The sequence below is a fragment of the Sardina pilchardus genome, chromosome 5, assembly GCF_963854185.1.
Source record: "Sardina pilchardus chromosome 5, fSarPil1.1, whole genome shotgun sequence".
Classification (NCBI taxonomy): Eukaryota; Metazoa; Chordata; class Actinopteri; order Clupeiformes; family Clupeidae; genus Sardina; species Sardina pilchardus.
Genome location: NC_084998.1, coordinates 124,941 through 151,859, shown reverse-complemented (window position 1 = coordinate 151,859; position 26,919 = coordinate 124,941). Strand labels below are relative to the sequence as shown.

Genomic DNA, 26,919 nt, shown 5'->3' with positions numbered 1-26,919 from the left:
TCACAGGCCCACTAATTGCCTTTCAGCCAAAGTGCTGTCGCTGAGTTGGACGGTGAAAAGAGTTGAGCGGTGATTTCTATGACCCCGACGTGATTTGAACACGCAACCTTCTGATCTGGAGTCAGACGCGCTACCGTTGCGCCACGAGGTCCCACAGGTGCTGCACAGATAGACTTTCCCACTTCTCCCTGTATCTGCTATTGAAACCTCGAGCAATGCAGGCTTTCAGTGCAGGGAGAGCCATTCTCTGTTGCACCTGCAGACGTTTCGCTTGCTGTAACTTTGCCACGCCGTGCATGACTTACCAACGTACGTTAGGAAGAGCCAAGTTACAGCCACGTTCGTGCAGAGCTGGGTGCTCTCTCGAAGCCTGGATAGCTCAGTCGGTAGAGCATCAGACTTTTAATCTGAGGGTCCAGGGTTCAAGTCCCTGTTCAGGCGGTTTCTTTACAGCCGGGCGACGCCATCTTTCGCCCTGGTGCGGAGGAAATGCCCGACTGCTGAACGATTTACTCTCGCCGTCAGCGCTTGCTTAGCGCACTTTTTGCTACTCTCCGCGTCAAAGCCTGTAAAAGTCACCGTGGCGGACACTGGTGTTTTTCACCGAAATCCTTCGCTTTTCAGTAATGGCTTGAAATTCACAGGCCCACTAATTGCCTTTCAGCCAAAGTGCTGTCGCTGAGTTGGACGGTGAAAAGAGTTGAGCGGTGATTTCTATGACCCCGACGTGATTTGAACACGCAACCTTCTGATCTGGAGTCAGACGCGCTACCGTTGCGCCACGAGGTCCCACAGGTGCTGCACAGATAGACTTTCCCACTTCTCCCTGTATCTGCTATTGAAACCTCGAGCAATGCAGGCTTTCAGTGCAGGGAGAGCCATTCTCTGTTGCACCTGCAGACGTTTCGCTTGCTGTAACTTTGCCACGCCGTGCATGACTTACCAACGTACGTTAGGAAGAGCCAAGTTACAGCCACGTTCGTGCAGAGCTGGGTGCTCTCTCGAAGCCTGGATAGCTCAGTCGGTAGAGCATCAGACTTTTAATCTGAGGGTCCAGGGTTCAAGTCCCTGTTCAGGCGATTTCTTTACAGCCGGGCGACGCCATCTTTCGCCCTGGTGCGGAGGAAATGCCCGACTGCTGAACGATTTACTCTCGCCGTCAGCGCTTGCTTAGCGCACTCTTTGCTACTCTCCGCGTCAAAGCCTGTAAAAGTCACCGTGGCGGACACTGGTGTTTTTCACCGAAATCCTTCGCTTTTCAGTAATGGCTTGAAATTCACAGGCCCACTAATTGCCTTTCAGCCAAAGTGCTGTCGCTGAGTTGGACGGTGAAAAGAGTTGAGCGGTGATTTCTATGACCCCGACGTGATTTGAACACGCAACCTTCTGATCTGGAGTCAGACGCGCTACCGTTGCGCCACGAGGTCCCACAGGTGCTGCACAGATAGACTTTCCCACTTCTCCCTGTATCTGCTATTGAAACCTCGAGCAATGCAGGCTTTCAGTGCAGGGAGAGCCATTCTCTGTTGCACCTGCAGACGTTTCGCTTGCTGTAACTTTGCCACGCCGTGCATGACTTACCAACGTACTTTAGGAAGAGCCAAGTTACAGCCACGTTCGTGCAGAGCTGGGTGCTCTTTCGAAGCCTGGATAGCTCAGTCGGTAGAGCATCAGACTTTTAATCTGAGGGTCCAGGGTTCAAGTCCCTGTTCAGGCGATTTCTTTACAGCCGGGCGACGCCATCTTTCGCCCTGTTGCGGAGGAAATGCCCGACTGCTGAACGATTTACTCTCGCCGTCAGCGCTTGCTTAGCGCACTCTTTGCTACTCTCCGCGTCAAAGCCTGTAAAAGTCACCGTGGCGGACACTGGTGTTTTTCACCGAAATCCTTCGCTTTTCAGTAATGGCTTGAAATTCACAGGCCCACTAATTGCCTTTCAGCCAAAGTGCTGTCGCTGAGTTGGACGGTGAAAAGAGTTGAGCGGTGATTTCTATGACCCCGACGTGATTTGAACACGCAACCTTCTGATCTGGAGTCAGACGCGCTACCGTTGCGCCACGAGGTCCCACAGGTCCTGCACAGATAAACTTTCCCACTTCTCCCTGTATCTGCTATTGAAACCTCGAGCAATGCAGGCTTTCAGTGCAGGGAGAGCCATTCTCTGTTGCACCTGCAGACGTTTCGCTTGCTGTAACTTTGCCACGCCGTGCATGACTTACCAACGTACGTTAGGAAGAGCCAAGTTACAGCCACGTTCGTGCAGAGCTGGGTGCTCTCTCGAAGCCTGGATAGCTCAGTCGGTAGAGCATCAGACTTTTAATCTGAGGGTCCAGGGTTCAAGTCCCTGTTCAGGCGGTTTCTTTACAGCCGGGCGACGCCATCTTTCGCCCTGGTGCGGAGGAAATGCCCGACTGCTGAACGATTTACTCTCGCCGTCAGCGCTTGCTTAGCGCACTCTTTGCTACTCTCCGCGTCAAAGCCTGTAAAAGTCACCGTGGCGGACACTGGTGTTTTTCACCGAAATCCTTCGCTTTTCAGTAATGGCTTGAAATTCACAGGCCCACTAATTGCCTTTCAGCCAAAGTGCTGTCGCTGAGTTGGACGGTGAAAAGAGTTGAGCGGTGATTTCTATGACCCCGACGTGATTTGAACACGCAACCTTCTGATCTGGAGTCAGACGCGCTACCGTTGCGCCACGAGGTCCCACAGGTGCTGCACAGATAGACTTTCCCACTTCTCCCTGTATCTGCTATTGAAACCTCGAGCAATGCAGGCTTTCAGTGCAGGGAGAGCCATTCTCTGTTGCACCTGCAGACGTTTCGCTTGCTGTAACTTTGCCACGCCGTGCATGACTTACCAACGTACGTTAGGAAGAGCCAAGTTACAGCCACGTTCGTGCAGAGCTGGGTGCTCTCTCGAAGCCTGGATAGCTCAGTCGGTAGAGCATCAGACTTTTAATCTGAGGGTCCAGGGTTCAAGTCCCTGTTCAGGCGGTTTCTTTACAGCCGGGCGACGCCATCTTTCGCCCTGGTGCGGAGGAAATGCCCGACTGCTGAACGATTTACTCTCGCCGTCAGCGCTTGCTTAGCGCACTTTTTGCTACTCTCCGCGTCAAAGCCTGTAAAAGTCACCGTGGCGGACACTGGTGTTTTTCACCGAAATCCTTCGCTTTTCAGTAATGGCTTGAAATTCACAGGCCCACTAATTGCCTTTCAGCCAAAGTGCTGTCGCTGAGTTGGACGGTGAAAAGAGTTGAGCGGTGATTTCTATGACCCCGACGTGATTTGAACACGCAACCTTCTGATCTGGAGTCAGACGCGCTACCGTTGCGCCACGAGGTCCCACAGGTGCTGCACAGATAGACTTTCCCACTTCTCCCTGTATCTGCTATTGAAACCTCGAGCAATGCAGGCTTTCAGTGCAGGGAGAGCCATTCTCTGTTGCACCTGCAGACGTTTCGCTTGCTGTAACTTTGCCACGCCGTGCATGACTTACCAACGTACGTTAGGAAGAGCCAAGTTACAGCCACGTTCGTGCAGAGCTGGGTGCTCTCTCGAAGCCTGGATAGCTCAGTCGGTAGAGCATCAGACTTTTAATCTGAGGGTCCAGGGTTCAAGTCCCTGTTCAGGCGATTTCTTTACAGCCGGGCGACGCCATCTTTCGCCCTGGTGCGGAGGAAATGCCCGACTGCTGAACGATTTACTCTCGCCGTCAGCGCTTGCTTAGCGCACTCTTTGCTACTCTCCGCGTCAAAGCCTGTAAAAGTCACCGTGGCGGACACTGGTGTTTTTCACCGAAATCCTTCGCTTTTCAGTAATGGCTTGAAATTCACAGGCCCACTAATTGCCTTTCAGCCAAAGTGCTGTCGCTGAGTTGGACGGTGAAAAGAGTTGAGCGGTGATTTCTATGACCCCGACGTGATTTGAACACGCAACCTTCTGATCTGGAGTCAGACGCGCTACCGTTGCGCCACGAGGTCCCACAGGTGCTGCACAGATAGACTTTCCCACTTCTCCCTGTATCTGCTATTGAAACCTCGAGCAATGCAGGCTTTCAGTGCAGGGAGAGCCATTCTCTGTTGCACCTGCAGACGTTTCGCTTGCTGTAACTTTGCCACGCCGTGCATGACTTACCAACGTACGTTAGGAAGAGCCAAGTTACAGCCACGTTCGTGCAGAGCTGGGTGCTCTCTCGAAGCCTGGATAGCTCAGTCGGTAGAGCATCAGACTTTTAATCTGAGGGTCCAGGGTTCAAGTCCCTGTTCAGGCGGTTTCTTTACAGCCGGGCGACGCCATCTTTCGCCCTGGTGCGGAGGAAATGCCCGACTGCTGAACGATTTACTCTCGCCGTCAGCGCTTGCTTAGCGCACTTTTTGCTACTCTCCGCGTCAAAGCCTGTAAAAGTCACCGTGGCGGACACTGGTGTTTTTCACCGAAATCCTTCGCTTTTCAGTAATGGCTTGAAATTCACAGGCCCACTAATTGCCTTTCAGCCAAAGTGCTGTCGCTGAGTTGGACGGTGAAAAGAGTTGAGCGGTGATTTCTATGACCCCGACGTGATTTGAACACGCAACCTTCTGATCTGGAGTCAGACGCGCTACCGTTGCGCCACGAGGTCCCACAGGTGCTGCACAGATAGACTTTCCCACTTCTCCCTGTATCTGCTATTGAAACCTCGAGCAATGCAGGCTTTCAGTGCAGGGAGAGCCATTCTCTGTTGCACCTGCAGACGTTTCGCTTGCTGTAACTTTGCCACGCCGTGCATGACTTACCAACGTACGTTAGGAAGAGCCAAGTTACAGCCACGTTCGTGCAGAGCTGGGTGCTCTCTCGAAGCCTGGATAGCTCAGTCGGTAGAGCATCAGACTTTTAATCTGAGGGTCCAGGGTTCAAGTCCCTGTTCAGGCGATTTCTTTACAGCCGGGCGACGCCATCTTTCGCCCTGGTGCGGAGGAAATGCCCGACTGCTGAACGATTTACTCTCGCCGTCAGCGCTTGCTTAGCGCACTCTTTGCTACTCTCCGCGTCAAAGCCTGTAAAAGTCACCGTGGCGGACACTGGTGTTTTTCACCGAAATCCTTCGCTTTTCAGTAATGGCTTGAAATTCACAGGCCCACTAATTGCCTTTCAGCCAAAGTGCTGTCGCTGAGTTGGACGGTGAAAAGAGTTGAGCGGTGATTTCTATGACCCCGACGTGATTTGAACACGCAACCTTCTGATCTGGAGTCAGACGCGCTACCGTTGCGCCACGAGGTCCCACAGGTGCTGCACAGATAGACTTTCCCACTTCTCCCTGTATCTGCTATTGAAACCTCGAGCAATGCAGGCTTTCAGTGCAGGGAGAGCCATTCTCTGTTGCACCTGCAGACGTTTCGCTTGCTGTAACTTTGCCACGCCGTGCATGACTTACCAACGTACTTTAGGAAGAGCCAAGTTACAGCCACGTTCGTGCAGAGCTGGGTGCTCTTTCGAAGCCTGGATAGCTCAGTCGGTAGAGCATCAGACTTTTAATCTGAGGGTCCAGGGTTCAAGTCCCTGTTCAGGCGATTTCTTTACAGCCGGGCGACGCCATCTTTCGCCCTGTTGCGGAGGAAATGCCCGACTGCTGAACGATTTACTCTCGCCGTCAGCGCTTGCTTAGCGCACTCTTTGCTACTCTCCGCGTCAAAGCCTGTAAAAGTCACCGTGGCGGACACTGGTGTTTTTCACCGAAATCCTTCGCTTTTCAGTAATGGCTTGAAATTCACAGGCCCACTAATTGCCTTTCAGCCAAAGTGCTGTCGCTGAGTTGGACGGTGAAAAGAGTTGAGCGGTGATTTCTATGACCCCGACGTGATTTGAACACGCAACCTTCTGATCTGGAGTCAGACGCGCTACCGTTGCGCCACGAGGTCCCACAGGTCCTGCACAGATAAACTTTCCCACTTCTCCCTGTATCTGCTATTGAAACCTCGAGCAATGCAGGCTTTCAGTGCAGGGAGAGCCATTCTCTGTTGCACCTGCAGACGTTTCGCTTGCTGTAACTTTGCCACGCCGTGCATGACTTACCAACGTACGTTAGGAAGAGCCAAGTTACAGCCACGTTCGTGCAGAGCTGGGTGCTCTCTCGAAGCCTGGATAGCTCAGTCGGTAGAGCATCAGACTTTTAATCTGAGGGTCCAGGGTTCAAGTCCCTGTTCAGGCGGTTTCTTTACAGCCGGGCGACGCCATCTTTCGCCCTGGTGCGGAGGAAATGCCCGACTGCTGAACGATTTACTCTCGCCGTCAGCGCTTGCTTAGCGCACTCTTTGCTACTCTCCGCGTCAAAGCCTGTAAAAGTCACCGTGGCGGACACTGGTGTTTTTCACCGAAATCCTTCGCTTTTCAGTAATGGCTTGAAATTCACAGGCCCACTAATTGCCTTTCAGCCAAAGTGCTGTCGCTGAGTTGGACGGTGAAAAGAGTTGAGCGGTGATTTCTATGACCCCGACGTGATTTGAACACGCAACCTTCTGATCTGGAGTCAGACGCGCTACCGTTGCGCCACGAGGTCCCACAGGTGCTGCACAGATAGACTTTCCCACTTCTCCCTGTATCTGCTATTGAAACCTCGAGCAATGCAGGCTTTCAGTGCAGGGAGAGCCATTCTCTGTTGCACCTGCAGACGTTTCGCTTGCTGTAACTTTGCCACGCCGTGCATGACTTACCAACGTACTTTAGGAAGAGCCAAGTTACAGCCACGTTCGTGCAGAGCTGGGTGCTCTTTCGAAGCCTGGATAGCTCAGTCGGTAGAGCATCAGACTTTTAATCTGAGGGTCCAGGGTTCAAGTCCCTGTTCAGGCGATTTCTTTACAGCCGGGCGACGCCATCTTTCGCCCTGTTGCGGAGGAAATGCCCGACTGCTGAACGATTTACTCTCGCCGTCAGCGCTTGCTTAGCGCACTCTTTGCTACTCTCCGCGTCAAAGCCTGTAAAAGTCACCGTGGCGGACACTGGTGTTTTTCACCGAAATCCTTCGCTTTTCAGTAATGGCTTGAAATTCACAGGCCCACTAATTGCCTTTCAGCCAAAGTGCTGTCGCTGAGTTGGACGGTGAAAAGAGTTGAGCGGTGATTTCTATGACCCCGACGTGATTTGAACACGCAACCTTCTGATCTGGAGTCAGACGCGCTACCGTTGCGCCACGAGGTCCCACAGGTCCTGCACAGATAAACTTTCCCACTTCTCCCTGTATCTGCTATTGAAACCTCGAGCAATGCAGGCTTTCGGTGCAGGGAGAGCCATTCTCTGTTGCACCTGCAGACGTTTCGCTTGCTGTAACTTTGCCACGCCGTGCATGACTTACCAACGTACGTTAGGAAGAGCCAAGTTACAGCCACGTTCGTGCAGAGCTGGGTGCTCTCTCGAAGCCTGGATAGCTCAGTCGGTAGAGCATCAGACTTTTAATCTGAGGGTCCAGGGTTCAAGTCCCTGTTCAGGCGGTTTCTTTACAGCCGGGCGACGCCATCTTTCGCCCTGGTGCGGAGGAAATGCCCGACTGCTGAACGATTTACTCTCGCCGTCAGCGCTTGCTTAGCGCACTCTTTGCTACTCTCCGCGTCAAAGCCTGTAAAAGTCACCGTGGCGGACACTGGTGTTTTTCACCGAAATCCTTCGCTTTTCAGTAATGGCTTGAAATTCACAGGCCCACTAATTGCCTTTCAGCCAAAGTGCTGTCGCTGAGTTGGACGGTGAAAAGAGTTGAGCGGTGATTTCTATGACCCCGACGTGATTTGAACACGCAACCTTCTGATCTGGAGTCAGACGCGCTACCGTTGCGCCACGAGGTCCCACAGGTGCTGCACAGATAGACTTTCCCACTTCTCCCTGTATCTGCTATTGAAACCTCGAGCAATGCAGGCTTTCAGTGCAGGGAGAGCCATTCTCTGTTGCACCTGCAGACGTTTCGCTTGCTGTAACTTTGCCACGCCGTGCATGACTTACCAACGTACGTTAGGAAGAGCCAAGTTACAGCCACGTTCGTGCAGAGCTGGGTGCTCTCTCGAAGCCTGGATAGCTCAGTCGGTAGAGCATCAGACTTTTAATCTGAGGGTCCAGGGTTCAAGTCCCTGTTCAGGCGGTTTCTTTACAGCCGGGCGACGCCATCTTTCGCCCTGGTGCGGAGGAAATGCCCGACTGCTGAACGATTTACTCTCGCCGTCAGCGCTTGCTTAGCGCACTTTTTGCTACTCTCCGCGTCAAAGCCTGTAAAAGTCACCGTGGCGGACACTGGTGTTTTTCACCGAAATCCTTCGCTTTTCAGTAATGGCTTGAAATTCACAGGCCCACTAATTGCCTTTCAGCCAAAGTGCTGTCGCTGAGTTGGACGGTGAAAAGAGTTGAGCGGTGATTTCTATGACCCCGACGTGATTTGAACACGCAACCTTCTGATCTGGAGTCAGACGCGCTACCGTTGCGCCACAAGGTCCCACAGGTGCTGCACAGATAGACTTTCCCACTTCTCCCTGTATCTGCTATTGAAACCTCGAGCAATGCAGGCTTTCAGTGCAGGGAGAGCCATTCTCTGTTGCACCTGCAGACGTTTCGCTTGCTGTAACTTTGCCACGCCGTGCATGACTTACCAACGTACGTTAGGAAGAGCCAAGTTACAGCCACGTTCGTGCAGAGCTGGGTGCTCTCTCGAAGCCTGGATAGCTCAGTCGGTAGAGCATCAGACTTTTAATCTGAGGGTCCAGGGTTCAAGTCCCTGTTCAGGCGATTTCTTTACAGCCGGGCGACGCCATCTTTCGCCCTGGTGCGGAGGAAATGCCCGACTGCTGAACGATTTACTCTCGCCGTCAGCGCTTGCTTAGCGCACTCTTTGCTACTCTCCGCGTCAAAGCCTGTAAAAGTCACCGTGGCGGACACTGGTGTTTTTCACCGAAATCCTTCGCTTTTCAGTAATGGCTTGAAATTCACAGGCCCACTAATTGCCTTTCAGCCAAAGTGCTGTCGCTGAGTTGGACGGTGAAAAGAGTTGAGCGGTGATTTCTATGACCCCGACGTGATTTGAACACGCAACCTTCTGATCTGGAGTCAGACGCGCTACCGTTGCGCCACGAGGTCCCACAGGTGCTGCACAGATAGACTTTCCCACTTCTCCCTGTATCTGCTATTGAAACCTCGAGCAATGCAGGCTTTCAGTGCAGGGAGAGCCATTCTCTGTTGCACCTGCAGACGTTTCGCTTGCTGTAACTTTGCCACGCCGTGCATGACTTACCAACGTACTTTAGGAAGAGCCAAGTTACAGCCACGTTCGTGCAGAGCTGGGTGCTCTTTCGAAGCCTGGATAGCTCAGTCGGTAGAGCATCAGACTTTTAATCTGAGGGTCCAGGGTTCAAGTCCCTGTTCAGGCGATTTCTTTACAGCCGGGCGACGCCATCTTTCGCCCTGTTGCGGAGGAAATGCCCGACTGCTGAACGATTTACTCTCGCCGTCAGCGCTTGCTTAGCGCACTCTTTGCTACTCTCCGCGTCAAAGCCTGTAAAAGTCACCGTGGCGGACACTGGTGTTTTTCACCGAAATCCTTCGCTTTTCAGTAATGGCTTGAAATTCACAGGCCCACTAATTGCCTTTCAGCCAAAGTGCTGTCGCTGAGTTGGACGGTGAAAAGAGTTGAGCGGTGATTTCTATGACCCCGACGTGATTTGAACACGCAACCTTCTGATCTGGAGTCAGACGCGCTACCGTTGCGCCACGAGGTCCCACAGGTCCTGCACAGATAAACTTTCCCACTTCTCCCTGTATCTGCTATTGAAACCTCGAGCAATGCAGGCTTTCAGTGCAGGGAGAGCCATTCTCTGTTGCACCTGCAGACGTTTCGCTTGCTGTAACTTTGCCACGCCGTGCATGACTTACCAACGTACGTTAGGAAGAGCCAAGTTACAGCCACGTTCGTGCAGAGCTGGGTGCTCTCTCGAAGCCTGGATAGCTCAGTCGGTAGAGCATCAGACTTTTAATCTGAGGGTCCAGGGTTCAAGTCCCTGTTCAGGCGGTTTCTTTACAGCCGGGCGACGCCATCTTTCGCCCTGGTGCGGAGGAAATGCCCGACTGCTGAACGATTTACTCTCGCCGTCAGCGCTTGCTTAGCGCACTCTTTGCTACTCTCCGCGTCAAAGCCTGTAAAAGTCACCGTGGCGGACACTGGTGTTTTTCACCGAAATCCTTCGCTTTTCAGTAATGGCTTGAAATTCACAGGCCCACTAATTGCCTTTCAGCCAAAGTGCTGTCGCTGAGTTGGACGGTGAAAAGAGTTGAGCGGTGATTTCTATGACCCCGACGTGATTTGAACACGCAACCTTCTGATCTGGAGTCAGACGCGCTACCGTTGCGCCACGAGGTCCCACAGGTGCTGCACAGATAGACTTTCCCACTTCTCCCTGTATCTGCTATTGAAACCTCGAGCAATGCAGGCTTTCAGTGCAGGGAGAGCCATTCTCTGTTGCACCTGCAGACGTTTCGCTTGCTGTAACTTTGCCACGCCGTGCATGACTTACCAACGTACGTTAGGAAGAGCCAAGTTACAGCCACGTTCGTGCAGAGCTGGGTGCTCTCTCGAAGCCTGGATAGCTCAGTCGGTAGAGCATCAGACTTTTAATCTGAGGGTCCAGGGTTCAAGTCCCTGTTCAGGCGGTTTCTTTACAGCCGGGCGACGCCATCTTTCGCCCTGGTGCGGAGGAAATGCCCGACTGCTGAACGATTTACTCTCGCCGTCAGCGCTTGCTTAGCGCACTTTTTGCTACTCTCCGCGTCAAAGCCTGTAAAAGTCACCGTGGCGGACACTGGTGTTTTTCACCGAAATCCTTCGCTTTTCAGTAATGGCTTGAAATTCACAGGCCCACTAATTGCCTTTCAGCCAAAGTGCTGTCGCTGAGTTGGACGGTGAAAAGAGTTGAGCGGTGATTTCTATGACCCCGACGTGATTTGAACACGCAACCTTCTGATCTGGAGTCAGACGCGCTACCGTTGCGCCACGAGGTCCCACAGGTGCTGCACAGATAGACTTTCCCACTTCTCCCTGTATCTGCTATTGAAACCTCGAGCAATGCAGGCTTTCAGTGCAGGGAGAGCCATTCTCTGTTGCACCTGCAGACGTTTCGCTTGCTGTAACTTTGCCACGCCGTGCATGACTTACCAACGTACGTTAGGAAGAGCCAAGTTACAGCCACGTTCGTGCAGAGCTGGGTGCTCTCTCGAAGCCTGGATAGCTCAGTCGGTAGAGCATCAGACTTTTAATCTGAGGGTCCAGGGTTCAAGTCCCTGTTCAGGCGATTTCTTTACAGCCGGGCGACGCCATCTTTCGCCCTGGTGCGGAGGAAATGCCCGACTGCTGAACGATTTACTCTCGCCGTCAGCGCTTGCTTAGCGCACTCTTTGCTACTCTCCGCGTCAAAGCCTGTAAAAGTCACCGTGGCGGACACTGGTGTTTTTCACCGAAATCCTTCGCTTTTCAGTAATGGCTTGAAATTCACAGGCCCACTAATTGCCTTTCAGCCAAAGTGCTGTCGCTGAGTTGGACGGTGAAAAGAGTTGAGCGGTGATTTCTATGACCCCGACGTGATTTGAACACGCAACCTTCTGATCTGGAGTCAGACGCGCTACCGTTGCGCCACGAGGTCCCACAGGTGCTGCACAGATAGACTTTCCCACTTCTCCCTGTATCTGCTATTGAAACCTCGAGCAATGCAGGCTTTCAGTGCAGGGAGAGCCATTCTCTGTTGCACCTGCAGACGTTTCGCTTGCTGTAACTTTGCCACGCCGTGCATGACTTACCAACGTACTTTAGGAAGAGCCAAGTTACAGCCACGTTCGTGCAGAGCTGGGTGCTCTTTCGAAGCCTGGATAGCTCAGTCGGTAGAGCATCAGACTTTTAATCTGAGGGTCCAGGGTTCAAGTCCCTGTTCAGGCGATTTCTTTACAGCCGGGCGACGCCATCTTTCGCCCTGTTGCGGAGGAAATGCCCGACTGCTGAACGATTTACTCTCGCCGTCAGCGCTTGCTTAGCGCACTCTTTGCTACTCTCCGCGTCAAAGCCTGTAAAAGTCACCGTGGCGGACACTGGTGTTTTTCACCGAAATCCTTCGCTTTTCAGTAATGGCTTGAAATTCACAGGCCCACTAATTGCCTTTCAGCCAAAGTGCTGTCGCTGAGTTGGACGGTGAAAAGAGTTGAGCGGTGATTTCTATGACCCCGACGTGATTTGAACACGCAACCTTCTGATCTGGAGTCAGACGCGCTACCGTTGCGCCACGAGGTCCCACAGGTCCTGCACAGATAAACTTTCCCACTTCTCCCTGTATCTGCTATTGAAACCTCGAGCAATGCAGGCTTTCAGTGCAGGGAGAGCCATTCTCTGTTGCACCTGCAGACGTTTCGCTTGCTGTAACTTTGCCACGCCGTGCATGACTTACCAACGTACGTTAGGAAGAGCCAAGTTACAGCCACGTTCGTGCAGAGCTGGGTGCTCTCTCGAAGCCTGGATAGCTCAGTCGGTAGAGCATCAGACTTTTAATCTGAGGGTCCAGGGTTCAAGTCCCTGTTCAGGCGGTTTCTTTACAGCCGGGCGACGCCATCTTTCGCCCTGGTGCGGAGGAAATGCCCGACTGCTGAACGATTTACTCTCGCCGTCAGCGCTTGCTTAGCGCACTCTTTGCTACTCTCCGCGTCAAAGCCTGTAAAAGTCACCGTGGCGGACACTGGTGTTTTTCACCGAAATCCTTCGCTTTTCAGTAATGGCTTGAAATTCACAGGCCCACTAATTGCCTTTCAGCCAAAGTGCTGTCGCTGAGTTGGACGGTGAAAAGAGTTGAGCGGTGATTTCTATGACCCCGACGTGATTTGAACACGCAACCTTCTGATCTGGAGTCAGACGCGCTACCGTTGCGCCACGAGGTCCCACAGGTCCTGCACAGATAAACTTTCCCACTTCTCCCTGTATCTGCTATTGAAACCTCGAGCAATGCAGGCTTTCAGTGCAGGGAGAGCCATTCTCTGTTGCACCTGCAGACGTTTCGCTTGCTGTAACTTTGCCACGCCGTGCATGACTTACCAACGTACGTTAGGAAGAGCCAAGTTACAGCCACGTTCGTGCAGAGCTGGGTGCTCTCTCGAAGCCTGGATAGCTCAGTCGGTAGAGCATCAGACTTTTAATCTGAGGGTCCAGGGTTCAAGTCCCTGTTCAGGCGGTTTCTTTACAGCCGGGCGACGCCATCTTTCGCCCTGGTGCGGAGGAAATGCCCGACTGCTGAACGATTTACTCTCGCCGTCAGCGCTTGCTTAGCGCACTCTTTGCTACTCTCCGCGTCAAAGCCTGTAAAAGTCACCGTGGCGGACACTGGTGTTTTTCACCGAAATCCTTCGCTTTTCAGTAATGGCTTGAAATTCACAGGCCCACTAATTGCCTTTCAGCCAAAGTGCTGTCGCTGAGTTGGACGGTGAAAAGAGTTGAGCGGTGATTTCTATGACCCCGACGTGATTTGAACACGCAACCTTCTGATCTGGAGTCAGACGCGCTACCGTTGCGCCACGAGGTCCCACAGGTGCTGCACAGATAGACTTTCCCACTTCTCCCTGTATCTGCTATTGAAACCTCGAGCAATGCAGGCTTTCAGTGCAGGGAGAGCCATTCTCTGTTGCACCTGCAGACGTTTCGCTTGCTGTAACTTTGCCACGCCGTGCATGACTTACCAACGTACGTTAGGAAGAGCCAAGTTACAGCCACGTTCGTGCAGAGCTGGGTGCTCTCTCGAAGCCTGGATAGCTCAGTCGGTAGAGCATCAGACTTTTAATCTGAGGGTCCAGGGTTCAAGTCCCTGTTCAGGCGGTTTCTTTACAGCCGGGCGACGCCATCTTTCGCCCTGGTGCGGAGGAAATGCCCGACTGCTGAACGATTTACTCTCGCCGTCAGCGCTTGCTTAGCGCACTTTTTGCTACTCTCCGCGTCAAAGCCTGTAAAAGTCACCGTGGCGGACACTGGTGTTTTTCACCGAAATCCTTCGCTTTTCAGTAATGGCTTGAAATTCACAGGCCCACTAATTGCCTTTCAGCCAAAGTGCTGTCGCTGAGTTGGACGGTGAAAAGAGTTGAGCGGTGATTTCTATGACCCCGACGTGATTTGAACACGCAACCTTCTGATCTGGAGTCAGACGCGCTACCGTTGCGCCACGAGGTCCCACAGGTGCTGCACAGATAGACTTTCCCACTTCTCCCTGTATCTGCTATTGAAACCTCGAGCAATGCAGGCTTTCAGTGCAGGGAGAGCCATTCTCTGTTGCACCTGCAGACGTTTCGCTTGCTGTAACTTTGCCACGCCGTGCATGACTTACCAACGTACGTTAGGAAGAGCCAAGTTACAGCCACGTTCGTGCAGAGCTGGGTGCTCTCTCGAAGCCTGGATAGCTCAGTCGGTAGAGCATCAGACTTTTAATCTGAGGGTCCAGGGTTCAAGTCCCTGTTCAGGCGATTTCTTTACAGCCGGGCGACGCCATCTTTCGCCCTGGTGCGGAGGAAATGCCCGACTGCTGAACGATTTACTCTCGCCGTCAGCGCTTGCTTAGCGCACTCTTTGCTACTCTCCGCGTCAAAGCCTGTAAAAGTCACCGTGGCGGACACTGGTGTTTTTCACCGAAATCCTTCGCTTTTCAGTAATGGCTTGAAATTCACAGGCCCACTAATTGCCTTTCAGCCAAAGTGCTGTCGCTGAGTTGGACGGTGAAAAGAGTTGAGCGGTGATTTCTATGACCCCGACGTGATTTGAACACGCAACCTTCTGATCTGGAGTCAGACGCGCTACCGTTGCGCCACGAGGTCCCACAGGTGCTGCACAGATAGACTTTCCCACTTCTCCCTGTATCTGCTATTGAAACCTCGAGCAATGCAGGCTTTCAGTGCAGGGAGAGCCATTCTCTGTTGCACCTGCAGACGTTTCGCTTGCTGTAACTTTGCCACGCCGTGCATGACTTACCAACGTACTTTAGGAAGAGCCAAGTTACAGCCACGTTCGTGCAGAGCTGGGTGCTCTTTCGAAGCCTGGATAGCTCAGTCGGTAGAGCATCAGACTTTTAATCTGAGGGTCCAGGGTTCAAGTCCCTGTTCAGGCGATTTCTTTACAGCCGGGCGACGCCATCTTTCGCCCTGTTGCGGAGGAAATGCCCGACTGCTGAACGATTTACTCTCGCCGTCAGCGCTTGCTTAGCGCACTCTTTGCTACTCTCCGCGTCAAAGCCTGTAAAAGTCACCGTGGCGGACACTGGTGTTTTTCACCGAAATCCTTCGCTTTTCAGTAATGGCTTGAAATTCACAGGCCCACTAATTGCCTTTCAGCCAAAGTGCTGTCGCTGAGTTGGACGGTGAAAAGAGTTGAGCGGTGATTTCTATGACCCCGACGTGATTTGAACACGCAACCTTCTGATCTGGAGTCAGACGCGCTACCGTTGCGCCACGAGGTCCCACAGGTCCTGCACAGATAAACTTTCCCACTTCTCCCTGTATCTGCTATTGAAACCTCGAGCAATGCAGGCTTTCAGTGCAGGGAGAGCCATTCTCTGTTGCACCTGCAGACGTTTCGCTTGCTGTAACTTTGCCACGCCGTGCATGACTTACCAACGTACGTTAGGAAGAGCCAAGTTACAGCCACGTTCGTGCAGAGCTGGGTGCTCTCTCGAAGCCTGGATAGCTCAGTCGGTAGAGCATCAGACTTTTAATCTGAGGGTCCAGGGTTCAAGTCCCTGTTCAGGCGGTTTCTTTACAGCCGGGCGACGCCATCTTTCGCCCTGGTGCGGAGGAAATGCCCGACTGCTGAACGATTTACTCTCGCCGTCAGCGCTTGCTTAGCGCACTCTTTGCTACTCTCCGCGTCAAAGCCTGTAAAAGTCACCGTGGCGGACACTGGTGTTTTTCACCGAAATCCTTCGCTTTTCAGTAATGGCTTGAAATTCACAGGCCCACTAATTGCCTTTCAGCCAAAGTGCTGTCGCTGAGTTGGACGGTGAAAAGAGTTGAGCGGTGATTTCTATGACCCCGACGTGATTTGAACACGCAACCTTCTGATCTGGAGTCAGACGCGCTACCGTTGCGCCACGAGGTCCCACAGGTGCTGCACAGATAGACTTTCCCACTTCTCCCTGTATCTGCTATTGAAACCTCGAGCAATGCAGGCTTTCAGTGCAGGGAGAGCCATTCTCTGTTGCACCTGCAGACGTTTCGCTTGCTGTAACTTTGCCACGCCGTGCATGACTTACCAACGTACGTTAGGAAGAGCCAAGTTACAGCCACGTTCGTGCAGAGCTGGGTGCTCTCTCGAAGCCTGGATAGCTCAGTCGGTAGAGCATCAGACTTTTAATCTGAGGGTCCAGGGTTCAAGTCCCTGTTCAGGCGATTTCTTTACAGCCGGGCGACGCCATCTTTCGCCCTGGTGCGGAGGAAATGCCCGACTGCTGAACGATTTACTCTCGCCGTCAGCGCTTGCTTAGCGCACTCTTTGCTACTCTCCGCGTCAAAGCCTGTAAAAGTCACCGTGGCGGACACTGGTGTTTTTCACCGAAATCCTTCGCTTTTCAGTAATGGCTTGAAATTCACAGGCCCACTAATTGCCTTTCAGCCAAAGTGCTGTCGCTGAGTTGGACGGTGAAAAGAGTTGAGCGGTGATTTCTATGACCCCGACGTGATTTGAACACGCAACCTTCTGATCTGGAGTCAGACGCGCTACCGTTGCGCCACGAGGTCCCACAGGTGCTGCACAGATAGACTTTCCCACTTCTCCCTGTATCTGCTATTGAAACCTCGAGCAATGCAGGCTTTCAGTGCAGGGAGAGCCATTCTCTGTTGCACCTGCAGACGTTTCGCTTGCTGTAACTTTGCCACGCCGTGCATGACTTACCAACGTACGTTAGGAAGAGCCAAGTTACAGCCACGTTCGTGCAGAGCTGGGTGCTCTCTCGAAGCCTGGATAGCTCAGTCGGTAGAGCATCAGACTTTTAATCTGAGGGTCCAGGGATCAAGTCCCTGTTCAGGCGGTTTCTTTACAGCCGGGCGACGCCATCTTTCGCCCTGGTGCGGAGGAAATGCCCGACTGCTGAACGATTTACTCTCGCCGTCAGCGCTTGCTTAGCGCACTCTTTGCTACTCTCCGCGTCAAAGCCTGTAAAAGTCACCGTGGCGGACACTGGTGTTTTTCACCGAAATCCTTCGCTTTTCAGTAATGGCTTGAAATTCACAGGCCCACTAATTGCCTTTCAGCCAAAGTGCTGTCGCTGAGTTGGACGGTGAAAAGAGTTGAGCGGTGATTTCTATGACCCCGACGTGATTTGAACACGCAACCTTCTGATCTGGAGTCAGACGCGCTACCGTTGCGCCACGAGGTCCCACAGGTGCTGCACAGATAAACTTTCCCACTTCTCCCTGTATCTGCTATTGAAACCTCGAGCAATGCAGGCTTTCAGTGCAGGGAGAGCCATTCTCTGTTGCACCTGCAGACGTTTCGCTTGCTGTAACTTTGCCACGCCGTGCATGACTTACCAACGTACGTTAGGAAGAGCCAAGTTACAGCCACGTTCGTGCAGAGCTGGGTGCTCTCTCGAAGCCTGGATAGCTCAGTCGGTAGAGCATCAGACTTTTAATCTGAGGGTCCAGGGTTCAAGTCCCTGTTCAGGCGGTTTCTTTACAGCCGGGCGACGCCATCTTTCGCCCTGGTGCGGAGGAAATGCCCGACTGCTGAACGATTTACTCTCGCCGTCAGCGCTTGCTTAGCGCACTCTTTGCTACTCTCCGCGTCAAAGCCTGTAAAAGTCACCGTGGCGGACACTGGTGTTTTTCACCGAAATCCTTCGCTTTTCAGTAATGGCTTGAAATTCACAGGCCCACTAATTGCCTTTCAGCCAAAGTGCTGTCGCTGAGTTGGACGGTGAAAAGAGTTGAGCGGTGATTTCTATGACCCCGACGTGATTTGAACACGCAACCTTCTGATCTGGAGTCAGACGCGCTACCGTTGCGCCACGAGGTCCCACAGGTCCTGCACAGATAAACTTTCCCACTTCTCCCTGTATCTGCTATTGAAACCTCGAGCAATGCAGGCTTTCAGTGCAGGGAGAGCCATTCTCTGTTGCACCTGCAGACGTTTCGCTTGCTGTAACTTTGCCACGCCGTGCATGACTTACCAACGTACGTTAGGAAGAGCCAAGTTACAGCCACGTTCGTGCAGAGCTGGGTGCTCTCTCGAAGCCTGGATAGCTCAGTCGGTAGAGCATCAGACTTTTAATCTGAGGGTCCAGGGTTCAAGTCCCTGTTCAGGCGGTTTCTTTACAGCCGGGCGACGCCATCTTTCGCCCTGGTGCGGAGGAAATGCCCGACTGCTGAACGATTTACTCTCGCCGTCAGCGCTTGCTTAGCGCACTTTTTGCTACTCTCCGCGTCAAAGCCTGTAAAAGTCACCGTGGCGGACACTGGTGTTTTTCACCGAAATCCTTCGCTTTTCAGTAATGGCTTGAAATTCACAGGCCCACTAATTGCCTTTCAGCCAAAGTGCTGTCGCTGAGTTGGACGGTGAAAAGAGTTGAGCGGTGATTTCTATGACCCCGACGTGATTTGAACACGCAACCTTCTGATCTGGAGTCAGACGCGCTACCGTTGCGCCACGAGGTCCCACAGGTGCTGCACAGATAGACTTTCCCACTTCTCCCTGTATCTGCTATTGAAACCTCGAGCAATGCAGGCTTTCAGTGCAGGGAGAGCCATTCTCTGTTGCACCTGCAGACGTTTCGCTTGCTGTAACTTTGCCACGCCGTGCATGACTTACCAACGTACGTTAGGAAGAGCCAAGTTACAGCCACGTTCGTGCAGAGCTGGGTGCTCTCTCGAAGCCTGGATAGCTCAGTCGGTAGAGCATCAGACTTTTAATCTGAGGGTCCAGGGTTCAAGTCCCTGTTCAGGCGGTTTCTTTACAGCCGGGCGACGCCATCTTTCGCCCTGGTGCGGAGGAAATGCCCGACTGCTGAACGATTTACTCTCGCCGTCAGCGCTTGCTTAGCGCACTCTTTGCTACTCTCCGCGTCAAAGCCTGTAAAAGTCACCGTGGCGGACACTGGTGTTTTTCACCGAAATCCTTCGCTTTTCAGTAATGGCTTGAAATTCACAGGCCCACTAATTGCCTTTCAGCCAAAGTGCTGTCGCTGAGTTGGACGGTGAAAAGAGTTGAGCGGTGATTTCTATGACCCCGACGTGATTTGAACACGCAACCTTCTGATCTGGAGTCAGACGCGCTACCGTTGCGCCACGAGGTCCCACAGGTGCTGCACAGATAGACTTTCCCACTTCTCCCTGTATCTGCTATTGAAACCTCGAGCAATGCAGGCTTTCAGTGCAGGGAGAGCCATTCTCTGTTGCACCTGCAGACGTTTCGCTTGCTGTAACTTTGCCACGCCGTGCATGACTTACCAACGTACGTTAGGAAGAGCCAAGTTACAGCCACGTTCGTGCAGAGCTGGGTGCTCTCTCGAAGCCTGGATAGCTCAGTCGGTAGAGCATCAGACTTTTAATCTGAGGGTCCAGGGTTCAAGTCCCTGTTCAGGCGGTTTCTTTACAGCCGGGCGACGCCATCTTTCGCCCTGGTGCGGAGGAAATGCCCGACTGCTGAACGATTTACTCTCGCCGTCAGCGCTTGCTTAGCGCACTTTTTGCTACTCTCCGCGTCAAAGCCTGTAAAAGTCACCGTGGCGGACACTGGTGTTTTTCACCGAAATCCTTCGCTTTTCAGTAATGGCTTGAAATTCACAGGCCCACTAATTGCCTTTCAGCCAAAGTGCTGTCGCTGAGTTGGACGGTGAAAAGAGTTGAGCGGTGATTTCTATGACCCCGACGTGATTTGAACACGCAACCTTCTGATCTGGAGTCAGACGCGCTACCGTTGCGCCACGAGGTCCCACAGGTGCTGCACAGATAGACTTTCCCACTTCTCCCTGTATCTGCTATTGAAACCTCGAGCAATGCAGGCTTTCAGTGCAGGGAGAGCCATTCTCTGTTGCACCTGCAGACGTTTCGCTTGCTGTAACTTTGCCACGCCGTGCATGACTTACCAACGTACGTTAGGAAGAGCCAAGTTACAGCCACGTTCGTGCAGAGCTGGGTGCTCTCTCGAAGCCTGGATAGCTCAGTCGGTAGAGCATCAGACTTTTAATCTGAGGGTCCAGGGTTCAAGTCCCTGTTCAGGCGGTTTCTTTACAGCCGGGCGACGCCATCTTTCGCCCTGGTGCGGAGGAAATGCCCGACTGCTGAACGATTTACTCTCGCCGTCAGCGCTTGCTTAGCGCACTTTTTGCTACTCTCCGCGTCAAAGCCTGTAAAAGTCACCGTGGCGGACACTGGTGTTTTTCACCGAAATCCTTCGCTTTTCAGTAATGGCTTGAAATTCACAGGCCCACTAATTGCCTTTCAGCCAAAGTGCTGTCGCTGAGTTGGACGGTGAAAAGAGTTGAGCGGTGATTTCTATGACCCCGACGTGATTTGAACACGCAACCTTCTGATCTGGAGTCAGACGCGCTACTGTTGCGCCACGAGGTCCCACAGGTGCTGCACAGATAGACTTTCCCACTTCTCCCTGTATCTGCTATTGAAACCTCGAGCAATGCAGGCTTTCAGTGCAGGGAGAGCCATTCTCTGTTGCACCTGCAGACGTTTCGCTTGCTGTAACTTTGCCACGCCGTGCATGACTTACCAACGTACGTTAGGAAGAGCCAAGTTACAGCCACGTTCGTGCAGAGCTGGGTGCTCTCTCGAAGCCTGGATAGCTCAGTCGGTAGAGCATCAGACTTTTAATCTGAGGGTCCAGGGTTCAAGTCCCTGTTCAGGCGATTTCTTTACAGCCGGGCGACGCCATCTTTCGCCCTGGTGCGGAGGAAATGCCCGACTGCTGAACGATTTACTCTCGCCGTCAGCGCTTGCTTAGCGCACTCTTTGCTACTCTCCGCGTCAAAGCCTGTAAAAGTCACCGTGGCGGACACTGGTGTTTTTCACCGAAATCCTTCGCTTTTCAGTAATGGCTTGAAATTCACAGGCCCACTAATTGCCTTTCAGCCAAAGTGCTGTCGCTGAGTTGGACGGTGAAAAGAGTTGAGCGGTGATTTCTATGACCCCGACGTGATTTGAACACGCAACCTTCTGATCTGGAGTCAGACGCGCTACCGTTGCGCCACGAGGTCCCACAGGTGCTGCACAGATAGACTTTCCCACTTCTCCCTGTATCTGCTATTGAAACCTCGAGCAATGCAGGCTTTCAGTGCAGGGAGAGCCATTCTCTGTTGCACCTGCAGACGTTTCGCTTGCTGTAACTTTGCCACGCCGTGCATGACTTACCAACGTACTTTAGGAAGAGCCAAGTTACAGCCACGTTCGTGCAGAGCTGGGTGCTCTTTCGAAGCCTGGATAGCTCAGTCGGTAGAGCATCAGACTTTTAATCTGAGGGTCCAGGGTTCAAGTCCCTGTTCAGGCGATTTCTTTACAGCCGGGCGACGCCATCTTTCGCCCTGTTGCGGAGGAAATGCCCGACTGCTGAACGATTTACTCTCGCCGTCAGCGCTTGCTTAGCGCACTCTTTGCTACTCTCCGCGTCAAAGCCTGTAAAAGTCACCGTGGCGGACACTGGTGTTTTTCACCGAAATCCTTCGCTTTTCAGTAATGGCTTGAAATTCACAGGCCCACTAATTGCCTTTCAGCCAAAGTGCTGTCGCTGAGTTGGACGGTGAAAAGAGTTGAGCGGTGATTTCTATGACCCCGACGTGATTTGAACACGCAACCTTCTGATCTGGAGTCAGACGCGCTACCGTTGCGCCACGAGGTCCCACAGGTCCTGCACAGATAAACTTTCCCACTTCTCCCTGTATCTGCTATTGAAACCTCGAGCAATGCAGGCTTTCAGTGCAGGGAGAGCCATTCTCTGTTGCACCTGCAGACGTTTCGCTTGCTGTAACTTTGCCACGCCGTGCATGACTTACCAACGTACGTTAGGAAGAGCCAAGTTACAGCCACGTTCGTGCAGAGCTGGGTGCTCTCTCGAAGCCTGGATAGCTCAGTCGGTAGAGCATCAGACTTTTAATCTGAGGGTCCAGGGTTCAAGTCCCTGTTCAGGCGGTTTCTTTACAGCCGGGCGACGCCATCTTTCGCCCTGGTGCGGAGGAAATGCCCGACTGCTGAACGATTTACTCTCGCCGTCAGCGCTTGCTTAGCGCACTCTTTGCTACTCTCCGCGTCAAAGCCTGTAAAAGTCACCGTGGCGGACACTGGTGTTTTTCACCGAAATCCTTCGCTTTTCAGTAATGGCTTGAAATTCACAGGCCCACTAATTGCCTTTCAGCCAAAGTGCTGTCGCTGAGTTGGACGGTGAAAAGAGTTGAGCGGTGATTTCTATGACCCCGACGTGATTTGAACACGCAACCTTCTGATCTGGAGTCAGACGCGCTACCGTTGCGCCACGAGGTCCCACAGGTGCTGCACAGATAGACTTTCCCACTTCTCCCTGTATCTGCTATTGAAACCTCGAGCAATGCAGGCTTTCAGTGCAGGGAGAGCCATTCTCTGTTGCACCTGCAGACGTTTCGCTTGCTGTAACTTTGCCACGCCGTGCATGACTTACCAACGTACGTTAGGAAGAGCCAAGTTACAGCCACGTTCGTGCAGAGCTGGGTGCTCTCTCGAAGCCTGGATAGCTCAGTCGGTAGAGCATCAGACTTTTAATCTGAGGGTCCAGGGTTCAAGTCCCTGTTCAGGCGATTTCTTTACAGCCGGGCGACGCCATCTTTCGCCCTGGTGCGGAGGAAATGCCCGACTGCTGAACGATTTACTCTCGCCGTCAGCGCTTGCTTAGCGCACTCTTTGCTACTCTCCGCGTCAAAGCCTGTAAAAGTCACCGTGGCGGACACTGGTGTTTTTCACCGAAATCCTTCGCTTTTCAGTAATGGCTTGAAATTCACAGGCCCACTAATTGCCTTTCAGCCAAAGTGCTGTCGCTGAGTTGGACGGTGAAAAGAGTTGAGCGGTGATTTCTATGACCCCGACGTGATTTGAACACGCAACCTTCTGATCTGGAGTCAGACGCGCTACCGTTGCGCCACGAGGTCCCACAGGTGCTGCACAGATAGACTTTCCCACTTCTCCCTGTATCTGCTATTGAAACCTCGAGCAATGCAGGCTTTCAGTGCAGGGAGAGCCATTCTCTGTTGCACCTGCAGACGTTTCGCTTGCTGTAACTTTGCCACGCCGTGCATGACTTACCAACGTACGTTAGGAAGAGCCAAGTTACAGCCACGTTCGTGCAGAGCTGGGTGCTCTCTCGAAGCCTGGATAGCTCAGTCGGTAGAGCATCAGACTTTTAATCTGAGGGTCCAGGGATCAAGTCCCTGTTCAGGCGGTTTCTTTACAGCCGGGCGACGCCATCTTTCGCCCTGGTGCGGAGGAAATGCCCGACTGCTGAACGATTTACTCTCGCCGTCAGCGCTTGCTTAGCGCACTCTTTGCTACTCTCCGCGTCAAAGCCTGTAAAAGTCACCGTGGCGGACACTGGTGTTTTTCACCGAAATCCTTCGCTTTTCAGTAATGGCTTGAAATTCACAGGCCCACTAATTGCCTTTCAGCCAAAGTGCTGTCGCTGAGTTGGACGGTGAAAAGAGTTGAGCGGTGATTTCTATGACCCCGACGTGATTTGAACACGCAACCTTCTGATCTGGAGTCAGACGCGCTACCGTTGCGCCACGAGGTCCCACAGGTGCTGCACAGATAAACTTTCCCACTTCTCCCTGTATCTGCTATTGAAACCTCGAGCAATGCAGGCTTTCAGTGCAGGGAGAGCCATTCTCTGTTGCACCTGCAGACGTTTCGCTTGCTGTAACTTTGCCACGCCGTGCATGACTTACCAACGTACGTTAGGAAGAGCCAAGTTACAGCCACGTTCGTGCAGAGCTGGGTGCTCTCTCGAAGCCTGGATAGCTCAGTCGGTAGAGCATCAGACTTTTAATCTGAGGGTCCAGGGTTCAAGTCCCTGTTCAGGCGGTTTCTTTACAGCCGGGCGACGCCATCTTTCGCCCTGGTGCGGAGGAAATGCCCGACTGCTGAACGATTTACTCTCGCCGTCAGCGCTTGCTTAGCGCACTCTTTGCTACTCTCCGCGTCAAAGCCTGTAAAAGTCACCGTGGCGGACACTGGTGTTTTTCACCGAAATCCTTCGCTTTTCAGTAATGGCTTGAAATTCACAGGCCCACTAATTGCCTTTCAGCCAAAGTGCTGTCGCTGAGTTGGACGGTGAAAAGAGTTGAGCGGTGATTTCTATGACCCCGACGTGATTTGAACACGCAACCTTCTGATCTGGAGTCAGACGCGCTACCGTTGCGCCACGAGGTCCCACAGGTGCTGCACAGATAGACTTTCCCACTTCTCCCTGTATCTGCTATTGAAACCTCGAGCAATGCAGGCTTTCAGTGCAGGGAGAGCCATTCTCTGTTGCACCTGCAGACGTTTCGCTTGCTGTAACTTTGCCACGCCGTGCATGACTTACCAACGTACTTTAGGAAGAGCCAAGTTACAGCCACGTTCGTGCAGAGCTGGGTGCTCTTTCGAAGCCTGGATAGCTCAGTCGGTAGAGCATCAGACTTTTAATCTGAGGGTCCAGGGTTCAAGTCCCTGTTCAGGCGATTTCTTTACAGCCGGGCGACGCCATCTTTCGCCCTGTTGCGGAGGAAATGCCCGACTGCTGAACGATTTACTCTCGCCGTCAGCGCTTGCTTAGCGCACTCTTTGCTACTCTCCGCGTCAAAGCCTGTAAAAGTCACCGTGGCGGACACTGGTGTTTTTCACCGAAATCCTTCGCTTTTCAGTAATGGCTTGAAATTCACAGGCCCACTAATTGCCTTTCAGCCAAAGTGCTGTCGCTGAGTTGGACGGTGAAAAGAGTTGAGCGGTGATTTCTATGACCCCGACGTGATTTGAACACGCAACCTTCTGATCTGGAGTCAGACGCGCTACCGTTGCGCCACGAGGTCCCACAGGTCCTGCACAGATAAACTTTCCCACTTCTCCCTGTATCTGCTATTGAAACCTCGAGCAATGCAGGCTTTCAGTGCAGGGAGAGCCATTCTCTGTTGCACCTGCAGACGTTTCGCTTGCTGTAACTTTGCCACGCCGTGCATGACTTACCAACGTACGTTAGGAAGAGCCAAGTTACAGCCACGTTCGTGCAGAGCTGGGTGCTCTCTCGAAGCCTGGATAGCTCAGTCGGTAGAGCATCAGACTTTTAATCTGAGGGTCCAGGGTTCAAGTCCCTGTTCAGGCGGTTTCTTTACAGCCGGGCGACGCCATCTTTCGCCCTGGTGCGGAGGAAATGCCCGACTGCTGAACGATTTACTCTCGCCGTCAGCGCTTGCTTAGCGCACTCTTTGCTACTCTCCGCGTCAAAGCCTGTAAAAGTCACCGTGGCGGACACTGGTGTTTTTCACCGAAATCCTTCGCTTTTCAGTAATGGCTTGAAATTCACAGGCCCACTAATTGCCTTTCAGCCAAAGTGCTGTCGCTGAGTTGGACGGTGAAAAGAGTTGAGCGGTGATTTCTATGACCCCGACGTGATTTGAACACGCAACCTTCTGATCTGGAGTCAGACGCGCTACCGTTGCGCCACGAGGTCCCACAGGTGCTGCACAGATAGACTTTCCCACTTCTCCCTGTATCTGCTATTGAAACCTCGAGCAATGCAGGCTTTCAGTGCAGGGAGAGCCATTCTCTGTTGCACCTGCAGACGTTTCGCTTGCTGTAACTTTGCCACGCCGTGCATGACTTACCAACGTACGTTAGGAAGAGCCAAGTTACAGCCACGTTCGTGCAGAGCTGGGTGCTCTCTCGAAGCCTGGATAGCTCAGTCGGTAGAGCATCAGACTTTTAATCTGAGGGTCCAGGGTTCAAGTCCCTGTTCAGGCGATTTCTTTACAGCCGGGCGACGCCATCTTTCGCCCTGGTGCGGAGGAAATGCCCGACTGCTGAACGATTTACTCTCGCCGTCAGCGCTTGCTTAGCGCACTCTTTGCTACTCTCCGCGTCAAAGCCTGTAAAAGTCACCGTGGCGGACACTGGTGTTTTTCACCGAAATCCTTCGCTTTTCAGTAATGGCTTGAAATTCACAGGCCCACTAATTGCCTTTCAGCCAAAGTGCTGTCGCTGAGTTGGACGGTGAAAAGAGTTGAGCGGTGATTTCTATGACCCCGACGTGATTTGAACACGCAACCTTCTGATCTGGAGTCAGACGCGCTACCGTTGCGCCACGAGGTCCCACAGGTGCTGCACAGATAGACTTTCCCACTTCTCCCTGTATCTGCTATTGAAACCTCGAGCAATGCAGGCTTTCAGTGCAGGGAGAGCCATTCTCTGTTGCACCTGCAGACGTTTCGCTTGCTGTAACTTTGCCACGCCGTGCATGACTTACCAACGTACGTTAGGAAGAGCCAAGTTACAGCCACGTTCGTGCAGAGCTGGGTGCTCTCTCGAAGCCTGGATAGCTCAGTCGGTAGAGCATCAGACTTTTAATCTGAGGGTCCAGGGATCAAGTCCCTGTTCAGGCGGTTTCTTTACAGCCGGGCGACGCCATCTTTCGCCCTGGTGCGGAGGAAATGCCCGACTGCTGAACGATTTACTCTCGCCGTCAGCGCTTGCTTAGCGCACTCTTTGCTACTCTCCGCGTCAAAGCCTGTAAAAGTCACCGTGGCGGACACTGGTGTTTTTCACCGAAATCCTTCGCTTTTCAGTAATGGCTTGAAATTCACAGGCCCACTAATTGCCTTTCAGCCAAAGTGCTGTCGCTGAGTTGGACGGTGAAAAGAGTTGAGCGGTGATTTCTATGACCCCGACGTGATTTGAACACGCAACCTTCTGATCTGGAGTC

General features: G+C 52.7%; 39 non-coding genes across 39 annotated transcripts; all 39 read left to right on the top strand.

Annotated features, from left to right (window-relative positions):
• The first annotated feature begins 368 nt into the window (after positions 1 to 368).
• On the top strand, positions 369 to 441 carry trnak-uuu (transfer RNA lysine (anticodon UUU)). Its single transcript has one exon. It is a non-coding gene; the product is annotated as a tRNA-Lys (tRNA).
• A 565-nt stretch (positions 442 to 1,006) lies between these two features.
• trnak-uuu (transfer RNA lysine (anticodon UUU)) lies at positions 1,007 to 1,079 on the top strand. Its single transcript has one exon. It is a non-coding gene; the product is annotated as a tRNA-Lys (tRNA).
• Positions 1,080 to 1,644: 565 nt separating this feature from the next.
• On the top strand, positions 1,645 to 1,717 carry trnak-uuu (transfer RNA lysine (anticodon UUU)). Its single transcript has one exon. It is a non-coding gene; the product is annotated as a tRNA-Lys (tRNA).
• A 565-nt stretch (positions 1,718 to 2,282) lies between these two features.
• trnak-uuu (transfer RNA lysine (anticodon UUU)) lies at positions 2,283 to 2,355 on the top strand. The gene has a single exon. It is a non-coding gene; the product is annotated as a tRNA-Lys (tRNA).
• A 565-nt stretch (positions 2,356 to 2,920) lies between these two features.
• Positions 2,921 to 2,993, top strand: trnak-uuu (transfer RNA lysine (anticodon UUU)). Its single transcript has one exon. It is a non-coding gene; the product is annotated as a tRNA-Lys (tRNA).
• Positions 2,994 to 3,558: 565 nt separating this feature from the next.
• Positions 3,559 to 3,631, top strand: trnak-uuu (transfer RNA lysine (anticodon UUU)). Its single transcript has one exon. It is a non-coding gene; the product is annotated as a tRNA-Lys (tRNA).
• Positions 3,632 to 4,196: 565 nt separating this feature from the next.
• On the top strand, positions 4,197 to 4,269 carry trnak-uuu (transfer RNA lysine (anticodon UUU)). Its single transcript has one exon. It is a non-coding gene; the product is annotated as a tRNA-Lys (tRNA).
• A 565-nt stretch (positions 4,270 to 4,834) lies between these two features.
• trnak-uuu (transfer RNA lysine (anticodon UUU)) lies at positions 4,835 to 4,907 on the top strand. The gene has a single exon. It is a non-coding gene; the product is annotated as a tRNA-Lys (tRNA).
• Positions 4,908 to 5,472: 565 nt separating this feature from the next.
• On the top strand, positions 5,473 to 5,545 carry trnak-uuu (transfer RNA lysine (anticodon UUU)). The gene has a single exon. It is a non-coding gene; the product is annotated as a tRNA-Lys (tRNA).
• Positions 5,546 to 6,110: 565 nt separating this feature from the next.
• On the top strand, positions 6,111 to 6,183 carry trnak-uuu (transfer RNA lysine (anticodon UUU)). Its single transcript has one exon. It is a non-coding gene; the product is annotated as a tRNA-Lys (tRNA).
• Positions 6,184 to 6,748: 565 nt separating this feature from the next.
• Positions 6,749 to 6,821, top strand: trnak-uuu (transfer RNA lysine (anticodon UUU)). The gene has a single exon. It is a non-coding gene; the product is annotated as a tRNA-Lys (tRNA).
• A 565-nt stretch (positions 6,822 to 7,386) lies between these two features.
• trnak-uuu (transfer RNA lysine (anticodon UUU)) lies at positions 7,387 to 7,459 on the top strand. The gene has a single exon. It is a non-coding gene; the product is annotated as a tRNA-Lys (tRNA).
• Positions 7,460 to 8,024: 565 nt separating this feature from the next.
• Positions 8,025 to 8,097, top strand: trnak-uuu (transfer RNA lysine (anticodon UUU)). Its single transcript has one exon. It is a non-coding gene; the product is annotated as a tRNA-Lys (tRNA).
• A 565-nt stretch (positions 8,098 to 8,662) lies between these two features.
• On the top strand, positions 8,663 to 8,735 carry trnak-uuu (transfer RNA lysine (anticodon UUU)). Its single transcript has one exon. It is a non-coding gene; the product is annotated as a tRNA-Lys (tRNA).
• Positions 8,736 to 9,300: 565 nt separating this feature from the next.
• Positions 9,301 to 9,373, top strand: trnak-uuu (transfer RNA lysine (anticodon UUU)). Its single transcript has one exon. It is a non-coding gene; the product is annotated as a tRNA-Lys (tRNA).
• Positions 9,374 to 9,938: 565 nt separating this feature from the next.
• trnak-uuu (transfer RNA lysine (anticodon UUU)) lies at positions 9,939 to 10,011 on the top strand. Its single transcript has one exon. It is a non-coding gene; the product is annotated as a tRNA-Lys (tRNA).
• Positions 10,012 to 10,576: 565 nt separating this feature from the next.
• On the top strand, positions 10,577 to 10,649 carry trnak-uuu (transfer RNA lysine (anticodon UUU)). The gene has a single exon. It is a non-coding gene; the product is annotated as a tRNA-Lys (tRNA).
• A 565-nt stretch (positions 10,650 to 11,214) lies between these two features.
• trnak-uuu (transfer RNA lysine (anticodon UUU)) lies at positions 11,215 to 11,287 on the top strand. Its single transcript has one exon. It is a non-coding gene; the product is annotated as a tRNA-Lys (tRNA).
• Positions 11,288 to 11,852: 565 nt separating this feature from the next.
• Positions 11,853 to 11,925, top strand: trnak-uuu (transfer RNA lysine (anticodon UUU)). The gene has a single exon. It is a non-coding gene; the product is annotated as a tRNA-Lys (tRNA).
• Positions 11,926 to 12,490: 565 nt separating this feature from the next.
• On the top strand, positions 12,491 to 12,563 carry trnak-uuu (transfer RNA lysine (anticodon UUU)). Its single transcript has one exon. It is a non-coding gene; the product is annotated as a tRNA-Lys (tRNA).
• Positions 12,564 to 13,128: 565 nt separating this feature from the next.
• On the top strand, positions 13,129 to 13,201 carry trnak-uuu (transfer RNA lysine (anticodon UUU)). Its single transcript has one exon. It is a non-coding gene; the product is annotated as a tRNA-Lys (tRNA).
• A 565-nt stretch (positions 13,202 to 13,766) lies between these two features.
• trnak-uuu (transfer RNA lysine (anticodon UUU)) lies at positions 13,767 to 13,839 on the top strand. The gene has a single exon. It is a non-coding gene; the product is annotated as a tRNA-Lys (tRNA).
• A 565-nt stretch (positions 13,840 to 14,404) lies between these two features.
• trnak-uuu (transfer RNA lysine (anticodon UUU)) lies at positions 14,405 to 14,477 on the top strand. Its single transcript has one exon. It is a non-coding gene; the product is annotated as a tRNA-Lys (tRNA).
• A 565-nt stretch (positions 14,478 to 15,042) lies between these two features.
• trnak-uuu (transfer RNA lysine (anticodon UUU)) lies at positions 15,043 to 15,115 on the top strand. The gene has a single exon. It is a non-coding gene; the product is annotated as a tRNA-Lys (tRNA).
• Positions 15,116 to 15,680: 565 nt separating this feature from the next.
• Positions 15,681 to 15,753, top strand: trnak-uuu (transfer RNA lysine (anticodon UUU)). Its single transcript has one exon. It is a non-coding gene; the product is annotated as a tRNA-Lys (tRNA).
• Positions 15,754 to 16,318: 565 nt separating this feature from the next.
• trnak-uuu (transfer RNA lysine (anticodon UUU)) lies at positions 16,319 to 16,391 on the top strand. The gene has a single exon. It is a non-coding gene; the product is annotated as a tRNA-Lys (tRNA).
• Positions 16,392 to 17,594: 1,203 nt separating this feature from the next.
• On the top strand, positions 17,595 to 17,667 carry trnak-uuu (transfer RNA lysine (anticodon UUU)). Its single transcript has one exon. It is a non-coding gene; the product is annotated as a tRNA-Lys (tRNA).
• Positions 17,668 to 18,232: 565 nt separating this feature from the next.
• trnak-uuu (transfer RNA lysine (anticodon UUU)) lies at positions 18,233 to 18,305 on the top strand. The gene has a single exon. It is a non-coding gene; the product is annotated as a tRNA-Lys (tRNA).
• A 565-nt stretch (positions 18,306 to 18,870) lies between these two features.
• Positions 18,871 to 18,943, top strand: trnak-uuu (transfer RNA lysine (anticodon UUU)). The gene has a single exon. It is a non-coding gene; the product is annotated as a tRNA-Lys (tRNA).
• A 565-nt stretch (positions 18,944 to 19,508) lies between these two features.
• trnak-uuu (transfer RNA lysine (anticodon UUU)) lies at positions 19,509 to 19,581 on the top strand. Its single transcript has one exon. It is a non-coding gene; the product is annotated as a tRNA-Lys (tRNA).
• A 565-nt stretch (positions 19,582 to 20,146) lies between these two features.
• On the top strand, positions 20,147 to 20,219 carry trnak-uuu (transfer RNA lysine (anticodon UUU)). The gene has a single exon. It is a non-coding gene; the product is annotated as a tRNA-Lys (tRNA).
• A 565-nt stretch (positions 20,220 to 20,784) lies between these two features.
• trnak-uuu (transfer RNA lysine (anticodon UUU)) lies at positions 20,785 to 20,857 on the top strand. The gene has a single exon. It is a non-coding gene; the product is annotated as a tRNA-Lys (tRNA).
• Positions 20,858 to 21,422: 565 nt separating this feature from the next.
• Positions 21,423 to 21,495, top strand: trnak-uuu (transfer RNA lysine (anticodon UUU)). The gene has a single exon. It is a non-coding gene; the product is annotated as a tRNA-Lys (tRNA).
• Positions 21,496 to 22,060: 565 nt separating this feature from the next.
• trnak-uuu (transfer RNA lysine (anticodon UUU)) lies at positions 22,061 to 22,133 on the top strand. The gene has a single exon. It is a non-coding gene; the product is annotated as a tRNA-Lys (tRNA).
• A 565-nt stretch (positions 22,134 to 22,698) lies between these two features.
• Positions 22,699 to 22,771, top strand: trnak-uuu (transfer RNA lysine (anticodon UUU)). Its single transcript has one exon. It is a non-coding gene; the product is annotated as a tRNA-Lys (tRNA).
• Positions 22,772 to 23,974: 1,203 nt separating this feature from the next.
• trnak-uuu (transfer RNA lysine (anticodon UUU)) lies at positions 23,975 to 24,047 on the top strand. The gene has a single exon. It is a non-coding gene; the product is annotated as a tRNA-Lys (tRNA).
• A 565-nt stretch (positions 24,048 to 24,612) lies between these two features.
• trnak-uuu (transfer RNA lysine (anticodon UUU)) lies at positions 24,613 to 24,685 on the top strand. The gene has a single exon. It is a non-coding gene; the product is annotated as a tRNA-Lys (tRNA).
• Positions 24,686 to 25,250: 565 nt separating this feature from the next.
• On the top strand, positions 25,251 to 25,323 carry trnak-uuu (transfer RNA lysine (anticodon UUU)). The gene has a single exon. It is a non-coding gene; the product is annotated as a tRNA-Lys (tRNA).
• Positions 25,324 to 25,888: 565 nt separating this feature from the next.
• trnak-uuu (transfer RNA lysine (anticodon UUU)) lies at positions 25,889 to 25,961 on the top strand. The gene has a single exon. It is a non-coding gene; the product is annotated as a tRNA-Lys (tRNA).
• Positions 25,962 to 26,919: the final 958 nt, after the last annotated feature.